This window comes from Haliotis cracherodii, unplaced genomic scaffold (assembly GCF_022045235.1).
Source record: "Haliotis cracherodii isolate W230 unplaced genomic scaffold, xgHalCrac1.p SCAF_3, whole genome shotgun sequence".
NCBI lineage: Eukaryota > Metazoa > Mollusca > Gastropoda > Lepetellida > Haliotidae > Haliotis > Haliotis cracherodii.
The window spans coordinates 63326187-63343469 of record NW_027266286.1 but is presented as its reverse complement, the minus strand read 5'-3'; the positions used below and the strand labels follow the sequence as shown (position 1 = coordinate 63343469).

Genomic DNA, 17283 nt, shown 5'->3' with positions numbered 1-17283 from the left:
AGGGACAATGTGAAATCAAGTGATTTATTCTTTTCAGGACAAATAAATTACAGTAAAACTTCATCCAAGCATAAACGTACGTGCAAACCTTCGAAAGGCAGTGACAGCTGTGTTATATAATACATACATATAATACAATATTAGACATTACAAATATGGACATTGAAATCATTCAACATTTTTGTAGCTAGTTTTTATATTTAATGATACAACTAGTTTAAGGCAATTTCTCCACAACAAAGCATAAAGTGGACAAAAGTTAAAAAATGAAAACACTACTGAAACACGCAGACAATATAGATAGAGCGGCCTTTCTGGACCAATGTATGTGCATTTATTATGGCAACGTAATTGGAACCAAATGTGCAGTTGAAATGCATTGGAAGTAATTATGTATAGTATTACTTTAATATTTGTATGAATCGTAGGAATATTTACATGCATAAACAATTGACCAAGCATGTTATATTCGGAGGGGAGCCTGGGATTTTGAATCGAGATTAGATACCTTTTTCAGCAACAGCTACGAAACCAGATAAAAAAAATATTTACAAATATGAGCCTGATGGCTTTTTAAAAAGACACCTTTCAACAATGCAATTTTTGTGGCAGACAATTTCTTTTTTTCAACAGTCCGGAGAATAATCATCTTAGGATTTGTGTCAAGAATTTTCGGGGACAATATGATGTTTTCGGTAAAATCTTACCCCACCCTCCACCCGAATATCGAATGATCAGTCTCAAAGTTACATATTTACAAGCACCAAGCAAACATATTTGCAAATGTCGAAACTTACATACAATTACGTATATGTATTTGTAAATTTGCAACGTAGTAAATTGTCTAGTTTCACTCAGATCTTACAACCACGTCAACGGTTGATATGTATTCAATAATTTGGAGTATTTATATGTTTAGCCAAACAGTAGGAAATGAGTTGCTTGCGTTGCGTGAACATTTGTCTTGCCTTTTTATGTGTTTTGTGATGGATGCCACCTCCTCGTGAACATCTGGTACCATCACTGTTTTATGTTTCCTAAACATAAGCTTATGATAGCGTCTGAAAAGTAAAATGGAATTGCTATGATTATCTAAAACGACGTGTCGCTTTTACTTGATGATCATGGGGAATCACGGCAATTTCATCATATTGATGTACAGTGGCCATTATAACATGACGCAATGCTATTACAAAGTGCGAATCCAATTAAAGCAGTGTACTTCTGGATATGGAAAGTATTACATAAAGGTTTTAGTGTTACCAATCCTGTGCACAATTAACAGCAAATCTCTTGCATATAAGTATTTCTAAACTACAATAGTTTCTTATCTGCCAAGCAAACAAAACAGTAATGAAATGTTATAATTGATCATTATAAGGCAATGTGGATGTGTCCATGTTTGACACTGTGACAGTTGGCCCCAGTCAAGATAAGCCACTACTGTAGACACCTCTTACAAATACATCAATAAACACTAATAAATCGCCGACAAAATGGTCAAGTTAAGTTCAAAATGATATGATTATGCATGATTTGCAATGTGATGCCTGATTACATACTTCCCAGTTTTCAATATTCAGTTCAAAATCTGCACAGCAACAATGCATGTCAGTGAAAGACAATCAGGTTTCACTACCATATCCACGGTGGCTGTTTGGAAGTTTATTTCATCAAAATCACTTTCTGAATCTCACAATGGACCTAATCAGAGAGAAATGTCAGAGAACTCGATCACTTTATCAATAACCACATCATGAGTTCCAAGATGGGTTAGCATATTCTTCAGGCATCAAAACTTTATGACAGCAATATGTGTAATTACAAATTAAAGAACTTACCAAATTAGTTTCTTAATGATAAATAAATGAGAAAAATCGCACATTTCAGTGGGTTCCTACATATATGTGTCCACATTCATTTCACGTCTATGTATCTAAATGCTTGCACTCACATTTCAGAAATGCGCACTCTTAAGAAAAGTTCAGAATGAAATTGATTCTTTGGCTGAAAATATACCAAGGTTGATGGCATGAAAGTGCGTCGTAAGTTCCCAGTTTATATAAGGTAAATACGTGGGGGTTTTCAGTTTCATTTTCCAACCACTGGTAACTAGCTCGCCTGGCTTTTTGTTTGCTGGTAAGGTGGACTTGTTTCCTCTGTGCTCGCAAGGTCCAGGGGCTCCAGTTTTTCAAGCTCCGTGGCCTCCGTGCTCTCCGACTGAAGAACAGTTGAAGAAATCTTAACTCCAATCCACCGACAATCACATGAATTAAGAACAGCAAATAATCTTAAACTCTAATCGTTAGATTATTTTTAGTCTTAAACCAGTTGTCCTTCAAACCTAGTTAATGAAGCATTGAAGACTGAAACTATATGCTGATGACCTAAGTACGAATCTCTGTTAAAACATTTTTTTAGTTTATTATGTATTCTGTGTCAATTAAATATTATATGTGTATTTTGCTTTCTAAATACTAATATTTTGAATAATTATATTATTGTGTGAGGAGGTGTGTGTGTGTGTGTATGTGTGTGTGTGTGGGGGGGGGGGGGGGGGGGGGGGGGGGGGGCAGGGGGGGGGCCTGAAAACATAATTGGTTCAAGTATCATCCAAAACTGATTTCGACAGCAGATTTAGCAAAATGAGAATTACATTTTTATTGGCTTCTGACAGTATATTTGATATCATATAGATTGTATATTTTCCTGTCCAACATTACAATTCTGAACAGCCCCCTAATGTCAGCCGTAAACTCAAGCCATCAATATAAAACTGAAACAACCGGGAAATCGAGTTAATGAATGAAATATAGGCATTCCTACACACAGCAGTTTTTTACTTTTCACATATTTTACACAAAGTGACAATGAATAATATATGAAGTGGATTTAAATCTTTTTCAACACGATTGCAATCAAATACTTCTAAGGCAGTTATTATGACTTATATACACCATGTAGCCATGACATACTTCACAACATAAACTACAAATCTAATGCATATATACATGTACATAGAAATAATGCACAACTGCACAGATGAAGGCAGTCACGAGGAATATCAGAGAACTCGATCACTTTATCAATTACCACCTCATGACTTAGACTGACACAACTTCCTCTGAAGCATCGAATGACTCGTCCACTAATTTGATTTATTTACCTGTGTGAGCGAAACCGCTTTGAAAATTAAAGTAAAATAACTGTGTTGCTGTTTAATGTGGAAGCAACGTTCACAGTGATGCTGATCGTTCAATCAACACATATGGTGCTAGCAAGATTCATAATCGGTTGAAACTTGGATTGACCCATAAACAGCATCAGAGCACGACCAATGGGCGTATGGGGTTTCTGTTGTGCCCTATAATTCACGGTTTGTGTATAAAATACAAGCATTGTCAGCCTCATGTTTAATTCTATGTTATTCATATATATCAGTTCAACCATACTTTCATTCTTTCTGCTCTCAGTCTGAATGTGAAAGCGCCTCTAAGGACTGGTGGATATAGCGTCTGTCCTGAGAACGGAAGGTTAGTGATTCGATTCCAGGACAAAGACGTTTAGAGATGATATCTAGGGGCTAAAACAAGGTCTGGTCGGCTCGGAGTCAGTATACTATGTGTGATTGAGGTATCCATGTGAAACTGATATCAAGGTAATCTCAGTGGGTTTGCACTATAAAACCGGCATTAATCCGGACACACACCCGAGCGCGCACGCTCTAACACACACAGGGGGCACGGGTGGCCCAGTCGTCTGAGGCGCCGCGATTTGCTGTGCAGAGTTGCGTCCCTTGGGCACGCCAGAAACCTATGATTGTGGGTTCGAATCCCGGTTCGCCCCGATTATGTTTCTAGGTTTGTCAGCATCATACCCGTGCTCGTGGGTTTGACCGAAGTGGTAAACGTCTGAGACCTGCATCACTTCGGACTTTCCTCCCACATTAAGCTGACACGCAGTGATATGACTGGAATACTGTTAAAAGCGGCGTTAAACCCAACTAACTCACTCACTCTAACACACGCACAAACACACATATGGATACATGTCGCTATTTACACACATATGGATACATGTCGCTATTTAACTGTAATAACCTTGACCGCGACGTTAAACCCCATTTCACTTCACCTGTCTGAATGTCATCAATATCCAAGATAAGGCGTTGGGTAATCATGGCATATTTACCTTTTCTGTCGTAAGATTTTGATCACCAGCCTCCTTCCCTCTGGCACAATCAGATAAGATCTGGCAAGCGAAGGGTTCTTTTTATCAAAGGGACGTGAAAAATGTTTCACAATGATGAAAGGACTAAATCAAACATTATAAATCAGAACAGCACATAACAATCTGCGAATCGGCTCAAAGATATCCCCACGGATACAATCCCATAAGTTTCTAGGATATAGAATAATAGATTAAATCGTATTCGTGCAGTTATACAACCATTTACATTACAGCTTGAATGTCATTGTACGCACAACCTTTTACACATGGTGTCTCGGATGTACTCTCTCAATGTATGTTCTGAAGCAGCGCATTGGTGATCTGTCCTCTATCTATGCCTGTTGTTTATTTTTGTTCAACATCTCTGCTATCACGAGGGTTGAAACAGTGGTTGATGTCATGACCAACGTCTCATACCGTCGGTGAACGTATGGACGCAATCCAAATATATTCCGGAGACAATCATGACATACTGGGGACCTATTCTGACGCCGAATCATTGCAGAGTGAAGATAGCACTTTTTGCACTGGAGACCTATTCTGACGCCAAATCAACGCAGAGTGCAGATAGAATATACTTAATCTGGGGACCTTATTGACGCCGAATCATTGCAGAGTGCAGATAGCATGCATTTGAACTGGGGACCTATTCTGACGCCGAATCCACGCAGAGTGCAGATAGCATGCATTTGAACTGGGGACGTATTCTGACGCTAAATCCACGCAGAGTGCAGATAGCATGTACTTAATCTGGGGACCTTATTGACGAAGAATCATTGCAGAGTGCAGATAGTATGCATTTGAACTGGAGACTTATTCTGACGCCGAATCATTGCAGAATGGATATGGTCTATATTTGAACACATATTTATTGCACGTGTGTACTATTCTTGGATATTCCGTGAGGAGTTTCAATTTCAATGGTGCACACAATGGCGAAACATTTTAAAATGTCACAACAATTAAACTTATCAATAAAGTAAATACACATAATGTTATAAGGTGTTATTTACTTATTTCATATATGTGGTTTATATTAGCGTAATTCATTAACATTTACCTGACTGTTGACAAATGACTAAAGTATTGTCATGTGTTACTAACACGAATAATATTTTGTAACAAGAAGTTGAATCTCACGATGAAGTAACCAACACGAAAAATGTCTCTTTATTAGGCTATGATCTACGAAAAATGTCTCTTTGAGAGCCTCACCAAGACGGATAATGGATCCTTTGTTTGGTAACCAACACGAATAGTGTTTGTAACAAGAGGTGTAATCAGACTATGGGGTAACCGAACGATGAATTTCTCTTTTGGGGATTACCAACACGAGTAATGACTCCAAGAAGGAGAATCAAATTCTGGGGTACACAACTCGAGTAGTGTTTCTACAAGAAGGGGGATCTAACTATAGGGTAACCAACAATAATGTCTCTTTTGGGAGGTAACAAAGACGAATAATGTTTGTAGCAAGAAGGAGAATCAAAATATAGGGTACACAACGCCAGTAGTGTTTTAACAAGAAGGGGAATCTAACTACAGGGTAACTAACAAGGAATAACGTTTCCTTGGCGGGGCAGGGGGACTGGGTAACCAACACGGATAATGTCTCTTTTATGGGGGGTGGGCGGTAACCAACACGAATAATGTTTGTAACAAGAAGAGGATTCAACCTCTTGGGTACACAACTCGAGTAGTGTTTCAACAAGAAGGGGAATCTAACTATAGAGTAATCAAAGTGAAAGCTGTCTCTTTGGGGTGGGGGGTGGGTAAACCAACACGAGTAATGTCTCCAAGATTGAGATTCAGCAAGAAGGGGAATCTAACTATAGGGTAACCAACACGAATGATGTCTCTTTTGGGAGATTACCAATGTTTGTAACAAGAAGGGAAATCTAACTATCATGTCGTACCGACGTCCCCTGTAATCAGCTTGTCAGGGATGTGCGGCAAGTAGATGATAGTCAGTTGGCAATGATGAAGGTGCGACACGGAAGAAATACGTAATGTTGGTAAATACCACATGTCTTGTACGAGCCAACAATCGATACAGCCAATGACCTAAGGTCGAATACCAGCTTTGTGAGGCGACAAACTTACACATCATACTGTGGGAATAGTTTCCGAAGAATGGTACAACTATTGCAGTAGGATCACGTTACTGATTGTACCGCTGCAATTGTAATTTATGCTTGAAGTTAATCGTAAACTGTCTTACCATTGCAAGCGTGTTGGGTTCATGAAATAGACAAACACCAAATTTAATTATCAACTGGATTGTCTGATCGAGACTCAATTATTTAGAGGTCGCCGTCATATGGATGGAATACAACTGAGGGTCGTAGTAAAGGCCAATACAAAAATAACGAAATGAACCAGTATTACAACATATTGACAATTAGATTCAGAAACCTAAAAATTAGTATACCTGCGAAGCACGAAGTCTATCTGGACTCTTCTGTTTCTGTACAGTCTGTGAAATTTGTAAGTTACTGGTAGACCGAGATATCTGAAACGTTAAATAATAACAGTGAGGATGGTTTTACGCCACTTTTCGCCCGAAACACCATTAATTGGCTTCATACATTACACCCATTTGGAAAGGCGCCAAAACCTTTATTTCAACCCACAACACATTATTTTTCAGAACACAAAGCGTGTCAGTGACATAATTTCTTTTCAATCTGAGAACAACCATTTTTCAAACATTTACGGTGATAGATCGATTTTTTCAAAACCGCATCACCACCATCAATTATGGTGAGAATATTGGGGGAACTCATCCCAATAGCTTTCACTCTTTGTATGTGGTTATTCAATATTTGACATTCTGTATTTTCCTGGTCAATACAACTATGTTGTTTTAACTTCAATTGCCAAACCTCTATAAACTGTTTTGTCGCCTTTGTGTCATCCCTGTAGCTTCCCTTCGAAATGACCGACAGCTGATCCAAACACATGACCACCCGAGGACCACCCTTCATCTGACATTCACTGGGTTCGTCCTTGGTAGACAAAATTTCAACCACACTTGTGCTGATTTGCTGTCCCTTCCCACTCCACTGAAATTATAACATCAGTAAACGTCAGACCAGGCAATGAATTCATTTGTATCAGTCAGTCCATGTATTGTGATTGATTTAGGAGATACACCTGTGTTTTTAACTTTGAGGTAGTCAAACTGTATATTAGATACCTTTGAAGCGCAAAGTTTCAAATGTAAGTGTTATGTTAATTGTGAGATTCGAATGGAATTAGATACCCGATTTTGATCTTATTTTGGCCAAGGATGCATTCTTTAGTGCCATTTCAGTAGAATTTTGTTCGACGCGGCTTGCAGCAATATGTTAGCTATATCGCGAGGGCTTGTAAATATTCCTGTCAGGACCAGCCAAACCAGTGCACAAGTCAAGTGCGTCAATAAGATTTAAACATCCAAACAATGCCGCAAACATTTTTGACATTGAAAAATAGCTAGAACATGACAAGCTGAACTGTGTATGAAGAGATTCAAACACGTCAGAGGGAACTTTTGTCTATATACTCACATCATCGTTGACGTCTTCGATATCCCCACTGAGATCTTGACTGGTGTCATTACCTAACATATGATTTGAAAAGACTTAGTGAGGGCAGCTTACGCTGACGATGATTAATAATACTAACTTTCAAAATTTCGTACACTTTATTTATTGTTCACATGACCCCTACACTTGCATTTTTGTTCACATTGTTCGTATACCTGCTTTATTGTTCACATCATTCTAATAATTGCTTTATTTTTCAAATCACTCTTATACTTGTTTTATTGTTCATATCATATTTAAATTGCTTTATTTTTCCTATTATTCTTATACTCGCTATATTCTCTCACGTCATTCTGATATTCGTTTTATTTTTCCCATTATTTCTATACTCGCTTAATTGTCCATATCATTCTGATACTTGTTTTATTGTCCCCATCATTCTTTTACCTGCTTTACTGTTTACTTTACTATTGTTCACATCTTTCCTGTACATGCTTTGTTGTTCACATTATTTTCATACTTGCGTTATTGTCCGTATCATTCTTATACTCACTTTAATGTTGACATCGTTCTTGCATTTGATTTATAGTTCTCATACTTCCTATACTTGTTTAATTGCACAGATCATTCTTACAATTGATTTATTGTTCTCATCATTCTTATACTTGCTTTACTATTCACATCATTCTTATACTTGTTTTATTGTCAGCATCATTCTTATACTTGTTTTATTGTCAGCATTATTCTTATCCTTATTTTGTTGTCAACATCATTCTTATACCTGCATTACTGTCCACATCATTCTTATACTTGCTTTAGTGTTTACATCATTCGTCACTTGCTTTAGTGTTTACATCATTCGTCACTTGCTTTTGTGTTTACATTATTCTTCACTGTTTTTGTGTTTAGATCATTCGTCACTTGCTTTAGTGTTACATCATTCTTCGCTTGCTTCAGTGTTACATCATTCTTCACTTGCTTTAGTGTTACATCATTCTTCACTTGCTTCAGTGTTCACGACATTCGTCACTTGCTTTAGTGTTTACATCATTCGTCACTTGCTTTAGTGTTCACATCATTCGTCACTTGCTTTAGTGTTCACATCATTCGTCACTTGCTTTAGTGTTTACATCATGATATATTTGTACCCAGTGACAGTCTCACTTAAGAAATTGGGCATAAAAGTGGCATCCATGATTATCCCTGATGTTTTCAACATTCTTTTAGTCATGACTTAAACATAGTTATGACTTTACATGTTCTTCCCGATAGCTCTAAACAAAATACAAAGCTGAAACCATGCATGCAGCCATTCACTTATATAAAGTACTGTGCTTTCAAGATACATTTCTCATGATATTGAATGGGTTTTGTCGCTTTTACCTATTATTAAGAAATATTAAACGCTCAACAATGCATTTACCGTTGTCATCTGATCGCTTTTCCTCCTTAGCTGGTGCACTCATTCTCTCAAGTTTAATTTGAACCTGTCAAGAGGAAAGATATATTAAGATTTCTATATTCAGAGTCCAAACTTGAAACAAATTGAATGTGCACACGATTAGGAGAGTGGAAATAGTTTTAAGAATTGATACCCGCATGACGCTCTGTTTACGCCTTTTAATAGTCAGCTTCCACCGTTCCAACCGGAAACGACGCCAGTGGTTGGTAAGTCCCGAATATATCTGAAATTAATTTCAGAATTGTAAGTTAATGGATGAGTGGGTGAGTGAATGGTGGTGTACGCTGCAGTCACGCCGTTATGCCGGTGGCCTGTATACAATGCAGTTTAGGCCATGCTGTCGGGGTTAGCTTGTTGAGTAAGTCAGTTGAGACACTGTTACCACCTAATCAACATCAGAAGACTTCATTTGTCTGGGATAGTTGGAACCTGTTCAGGCCAGGTATTGCCGGGACTGTGAATCTATTTCACGACACAATTGTCGCCGTCTATAAAATGTATATGTTGTGAACTATTTTACAAGCGTCATTAAGCCTCAAAAAATCGCGTGTAATATACCACACGGCGTAATTACAATACTTTATTGATAACCGATTATGTGCACTCACCTTTCTGTTAAGCACACACTGTGTTATGAATATGAACAATCCTTGAATAGAGTTGACTGCAGAAAATATATGATCAAACACATAATGGTCGTCCCTCCCCACCAGAACACCTAATACCCACGTGACGCCAAGTACGGGCGTAAGCATACACATCCCACGGAGTGCTTTCCTGCAACAACAAAAGGTACGCTTCAACTTCTAAGTGAGTGAGTGAGTTGGGTTTAACGCCGCTTTTAACAGTATTCCAGTTATATCACGGCGTGTCAGCTTAATGTGGGAGGAAAGCCCGAAGTGATGCAGGTCTCAGACGTTTACCACTTCAGTGAAACCCACGAGCACGGGTATGGTGCTGACAAACCTAGAAACATAATTGGGGCGAACCGGGATTCGAACCCACAATCATAGGTTTCTGGCGTGCCCAAGGGACGCAACTCTGCACAGCGAATCGCGGCGCCTTAGACGACTGGGCCACCCGTGCCCCCCTCAACTTCTAAGAGATGGTTTAAAATGAAATGATAACTAACAAATATAGGTGTTCTTCAATATAACTTTTTAAGCGTGTGAGTTAATGTTGTTTCGTGTCACAGCAGCAGTAGCCTTGGAAAACAAACTGGTGGCATCGTCACTGAGTTTTCGTTAGATATCTCAGTTTAGATTTAATTACAGGTAACAAGAGTGAGTGTGTGAGTTGGGTTTAACGCCATTTCGACAAGTATATCTGTTCTGTGATAGTGTGTCATCTTCATTTTAGAGGTACGCCCGAAGTGATGCAGATCGTAGATATTTGCTACTTTATTTGATGCACGGGTATGGTACTGACTGTAATCAGAGCAAACCTGTGAGTCAAACCAACGTTCATAGGTTCCTTACGCGCCCGAGGGACGCAACTCTGCACAGCAAAATGCGGCGCCTGACACGGATGAAACCCCCATGCCCTATACAAGGAGCGAATATGCATATAATTAAGTCTGGTGATGGATATTGGCGTGTCAACTTAATGTGGGAGGAAAGTTCGAAGTGATGCAGGTCTTAGACGTTTACCACTTCGGTGAAACCCACGAGCACGGGCATGGTGCTGACAAACCTAGAAACATAATCGGGGCGAACCGGGATTCGAACCCACAATCATAGGTTTCTGGCGTGTCCAAGGGACGCAACTCTGCACAGCGAATAGCGGTGCCTCAGACGACTGGGCCACCCGTGCCCTCTAGTATCATATAGCATCACGTGGACCAACCAATAATCATTCTCACTCTCATTTTATAAATTGATTTGAAGCATATTCCTTATATTATAGCATATTCTTACTTGATTTTAGTTCTTGTGTCTTCTGTTTGGGCTGCATGGGTCGACAGAAGTATGTATATTAATTTGCCAATGACTATAAAATTAACCTGAAATAAAACAATACATTTGTATGATATATACATAAACTACAGAAAGAAAGTAACTATAGGGTTCAATAAAAATATATTTATGCTGAATTTAAATAATGCATCTTTAAATACATATACATGATTATGTCACCTTGACTTTAAGATCGTTATTTGCAACTAGTGCGTGCATGTTAAACCACGGCGCGCAATTTGGATGTTTATGTTGTTGGGAACATGATTTCCATACGCCTGAATGTTAATGTGAACAGCACACAATAATTGTTTAGCTCTCACGTGCTCCTGAAACCGAGTTACGCAATGCCATGGCTTGCTTAAAGTCAAAGCCTGCTTCAAACAAGAATAGTGCATCACGAAGTTGCCAGACATTTTAATGGTCATCGAAACACGATATTGTTTCTTTGGAGAGGTTATCCACAGTATGGCAACACTCATAACTTGTCACGGGTAGGTCATCCATTTGTGACGTCACGTCAATAAGATGGCCATATTCGGTTGACGCATCTACAGAATCGATCCCAAATTGCCTCATCAACAAGTCGGACAAATCCGGGGATGAGGCCGGTTAGTGGTAGAAACGTACGCCATCGGAGGAGGGAGCATAACAACCGACCACGACGTCCTGCGATACGCCCAGTTGTGCTTTCACGTCACGCTGCAGCAGGATAATGCCCGCGCACATAATGCACGTGTTGTGACAGACCTTTTGAGGCAGCATAACATTACTGTACTACCATGACCGGCTGTTTTTCCAGACCTCTCCCTTACAGAACATGTTTGAAATGAAACTGGACGACCCCTACGACAGGACCAGAAGAAGCCGGTAACGTTAGCTCAGTTGGGCCAATCTTTGGTTGACATCCCCCATGATGTTATCAACCATCTGGAGTCTTCAATGCACATTTACATCACTTTACATGGAGCACAGTTACCTTTGTGCCGCTAGTATATATATGTCAGACATTTAGTTGTACACGTTCCCATTATACCACTTATGTGCAATAATACATTTTCCAGCTTCATTAACGTGGCCTGTACAAAATCGAATCTGGACCACGAAAAACATTCAAAGCAGTCGCGGTACGTTGACAAGCAATCAACCAAGGCACCGATCCTGACCACCGTTCCATTTTCGACGCCTTTTACGACATGCATACATGTATGTAACTGAGATCATCAATGTCTGGACAGACTATTAAACAAACTTACCAGTTATATGAATTTGTATTACGACAATCGATGTACGGGTCAATCGCACCATGTTATGGTTATTCATTGCGAAAAAAGCTTTCATGCTTCTTTGGTATCATTCATAATTGCTTTCCATTTATTTGTACAATCAATTACTCACAGCAACTATGACAACGACCGGTCCAATGAAGGCCCATCTCATATTATCCTCCAGTGGCAACCAGCAACTGTGGAGAATAGATGATAAAACAAATGATGTAAGCCATTTTATAATCAGAGCCTCGTGTAGCAAACGTGTTTCCGTGTTCAGCGGTAGAAAATGTGGTCACACAAGTGAATGGTGCCAGTCAAACGGTACAACAATGCCAGCATTACTCACTACTGTCTTGTGTGTCCTCGCGATTCCGAAACGACCGTCGTAATGGCCACTATTATCACGGGGAAAACTGAAAAAGATTAAAGTTTTAAGTAAATGACATTATACGAAGGTTTCCACCAGAAGAGACTGTAGTGCTAACCCGTCTGGCTGTGTTGGCAGTACTAAGGAGAGAAATTGTAGCAGTAGTAGTAGTAGTAGTAGTAGTAGAAGTAGTAGTAGTAGTAGTAGTAGTAGTAGTAGTAGAAGTAGTAGTTCATTTAGTAGTAGTAGTAGTAGTAGTAGTAGTAGTAGTAGTAGTAGTAGTAGTAGTAGTAGTAGTGGTAGTAGTAGTAGTTGTAGTCGTAGTAGTAGCAGTTTATGATGTAGTATAAATTCACCAACGTGATCTAAAAATTATAAATGTCCTTGCACATCAACATTAAAAATATTAAAACTCAAAACAGTGTCGAATAACGAATTTCTGTACAAGAAGTTTAATGTGAAATTTGTGAGGTGGGTGTTGGAAAAACCAAATGGATGTTACTGACGGCATACAGTTTCATATTAGGCCAGTCACAGCCATCTCGGAATAGTAGTAGTAGTAGTAGTAGTAGTAGTAGTAGTAGCAGCAAGACATACCCCAGGCTCCGATTAAGAGAACTTTGAGATTGGATCCAGTCGTGAATACGACAACAATAGTCCACAATGTCTCCAGAGCAGAGGCCAACATCATGAAGAAACTCGCCAGGTAGAAGAAGTGGAGGGCCACAGTAATGGTCGTACAGACAGCCTGAAACACGCTTCACTGATAACGTACTTCACGTACCACATTTGTCAGGTCGTGATATACACAATGTGACTGTGCAATGCACATTACATACATGTATATATAAGAGACAAAACCCTTTCCACATCCATGAAGATCACACTGCTAAAAACAGAGTTGATTGTACGTTTCCGACTACATCAAAAGCATTTTATTGTATGAAATAAGATATGAAACTGGGTGTATAGATTTCCATAGGACACTGTATACAATAATTATGAAACTTCGGTCTCATATATTATTCCATTGGGTGTAAAATAGAGTCAAAATTGTGAGGGAAATGACATTTTACACTGAAAATCAGTGATGACACCAGGTGTTCGTAAAAATGGTTTGGATGTCCCGCAGTGCAATGTACAGAACAGGAATAAGGTCCCTCGGTACGAAATAAATAATATTTTATTAGATTATGAGGTTCATTATATGCAGGTTTGGGGAATGTATGTTTCTTCACTTAGATGCTTTGAGATCTTTCCACTCCATGTACATCTTTGGTAAAACGCGAAACATATAAGCAGTTACAACCAGAAGACCAGAAGTAATTCGCGTCAATTACTCACTTCATATTTTGTCTGTTCCACTCCAGCCATAAACAGGATCATGGCAATAGTAAGGCATATACAAATGTGCATCAAGATTGTAGCTTGGTCCGATTTTACGTATCTGGAACACAACGTTATATATAATAAAAGAGACAAACTCCCTTTCCATATTCACAAGGAATGTCTGCTAAAAGCATAGTCAATAGTACGATGCTGACTGTATAATGAGCATTTGTTTATGAATCACTATCAAATTGTGATGCTACCATGTGGTCGCAAAAAGGTGAGCGTATACTGCCCCACCGGTGGCACCAGTCACAAACACATGCAAAGGCATCAGATGGTTGACCACACAGGAACATATGTATTGCATAGAACATCATTTTCCTCGAATGTTATTTTTTAACGTGGTTAAATCTACAGGTAAGCTAGCTCTACTTTGATTGTTAATTACAAATCGTCATCTATATGAGTGAGTGAGTGAGTTTGGTATAACGCCGGTTGGTGTGTGAGAAGAGACTACCAGTTGGTGAAACCTTCAAGCACGACAATGAATGTGGGATTATATGACTCCGTACAGCTGGGCTCTCTTTCCCCTTATTAAGTCGCAAGTGCAACACAGCCTTTCCTGTTCCGAGGTTTTTAACACAAAATAGGAATCTCGTTATATACATGTGTCTTATAATTACCTCCTAAATGTGAAGTTCATGATCTCTGACACTTTTGTAATCACTGACAGTTGAAGATATGAGATTTGTTTAACCAATGTTAGAACCAGTGAGGTCACGGATATAGAAACTACTGTTGTAATCAATGACAATGAAAACAAGGAGACCCTTTACCTCCAGAGGCAGATGTCTGTAGCCATTGTCAGAACCAGTGAGGTCACGGATATAGAAACCACTGGTTGTAATCAATGACAATGAAACTCGGGAGATAATTTACCTCCACAGGCAGATGTGTATAACCACTGTTAGAACCAGTGCCATCACAGAAATACTGCATCCTACCAGGGAGATTACTGACAATGACAGCGGTGGTTGTTTCAAGTCATCCTCCTTCTGAAATATATTAATTACATCATTGATAAACATGAAAGACAAAGGTAGCGTCAATTCGACCATTGACTGTAATTAGTTGTTGAAACGTTCTTTAAAATTCTAATGGCAATGATGTTTAGTATCTGCTTGATATACATTTCAATGGTTGTCGATATAAATCACAGTTTTTGTATAAACGAATTCATCAAACCGAACGTTCTTTGCAAAAAAATAGTATATTGTTATGCCACAAATCTGTTTGGGTTTTGAGGCTTTTAGCCATTGCCAGGTCATCATAGATCCAAAACATCAATTGCAAATAAAAGGTTTTAATCACAATTATAGGCGGTGTTACAGTAAACTGCAGTTATAATTCGATGGGACCACTAACTTTAGTTCGTAATAACCGTAGTTCGTTAAAAGCATACATACAGCATATATGTACATCAAATGGTCGGTATTAAAAATATATTCGTTATATCGGTATGTTCGTTTTAAACGTAGTTTACCGTATTTAGAAACGAGAATAAGCTTAATCTCACTGGATACCCACTACTTATGCGTAATTCTTGACAAATGTATGTACAGCTGTTGTCTATCAGAAAACATGCAACTGTATGGATAACAATCTCTGGTTTCTTGTATCATAGATCAGTCCTTTGAGGGCTGATTGGTGACAGGTGGGTAACCATCCTCCAAGCAAATCCCCTAACAGTAAAAGGAGTGATCTACAACATTAATCGTGACTGTGGTAACTCGTATATTTGTGAAATATCCAAGAACAGAAAACTGCAACAGCCAAAGCAGACAGCACCTCAGCCCGCTCAGACCACCTGCAAACTTTCCCTAAACATCAGGTTCTATTTGATAAATTCCATATTCTATCAGCCTAAAAAATCAACAGAGATTAAATGTGTTACTTCCCCTCTGCCTCATCAAGCAATAGACACTTTTTTATATCTTACCAATTATCTGTTTGTAGTTTGTTATCAATTAGTAGTGTGTTAATTGTTATCTATTTCCTGCCGGTGTTATGTTAATCTGCTACTTATACTAAAGAAGTGACTTTCACTTTGTGTGAGTTCATTGGAGTGTAAACCTTCATAGAGTGAGGGTCATAAAATGTTTGGCCTTCACTCGATTGTACCACTACCTCTCTCAAGTTGTGAAATGTAGACAGCAAAGGCTGGATCTGATGGAATATTTCTCGACATAACGAGAAAGATGACTACTGGAAGGTCTAAATCACCCCTCTTGTTGAGAGTTGTTTTGGTCGATCTGAATCTTTAAACATAGAACTAAATGTTAAACAGACTTACCAGGCTTGCCTGGACTACTTTATTACTAGTTCAGATGGGTAAATCAATTAAAGCAAATTGGCTATGTGACCGTTATTGAATATCAGATTAAACTCACCGCTCGCATCAGTAAAGCAAAGTTAGTCAGGTGACTACAGAAACACTCCGTGTAATTCTCTCCTTGGTTCCTGGTGTAACATCCTCTGGATTCCCATTTACTAAAAAAGCAAACGTCTTTATCATATAATGGTTAGTGTTATCAATGCACTACACTAAACGATAAACCTGACATCATGAGCCAATATATACGCAGGAATCGATTCCATGTCTGCGTTCTCAATACACAACAGACATTTTGATAGGGGTTTTCCGATGTGTGGGTGATTGCGTAAATTAACATGTCTCCATATTATTTGGCACTGTATCATACATTGGGCAGTTCATGCAAATACCATATTAATACAAGGTTTCTAAACTTTGCTTCCTGAGCGACATTACGTCCTACACGACGATTATTTTACGCACATGTAGGAAATTATACGATAAAGAGATTCTTACTCTCGTGTGTTTCCGTGCCGTAAATACCAACTATTAGGTAGACAATTAGTATGTACAAGACTCACATAATACAATTTCTATTACATATTACTATATGTTGTCTTAAAATATGTTATTTATATTACGCAGCTAATAATCTCTATTTACAGTAGGCTTCTTGTCTGTATTTGCCGGAAACACTGAACATCAATTTCCTATCAAAACATTAGGCGTAATGTTGTACTCGAATAAGGTATCAGAAACTTT

General features: G+C 38.7%; 1 pseudogene; it reads right to left on the bottom strand.

The window, feature by feature from the left end:
* Positions 1 to 1322: 1322 nt before the first annotated feature.
* LOC139474680 (uncharacterized) overlaps positions 1323 to 17283 on the bottom strand; it is a 41452-nt pseudogene continuing 25491 nt past the window's right edge.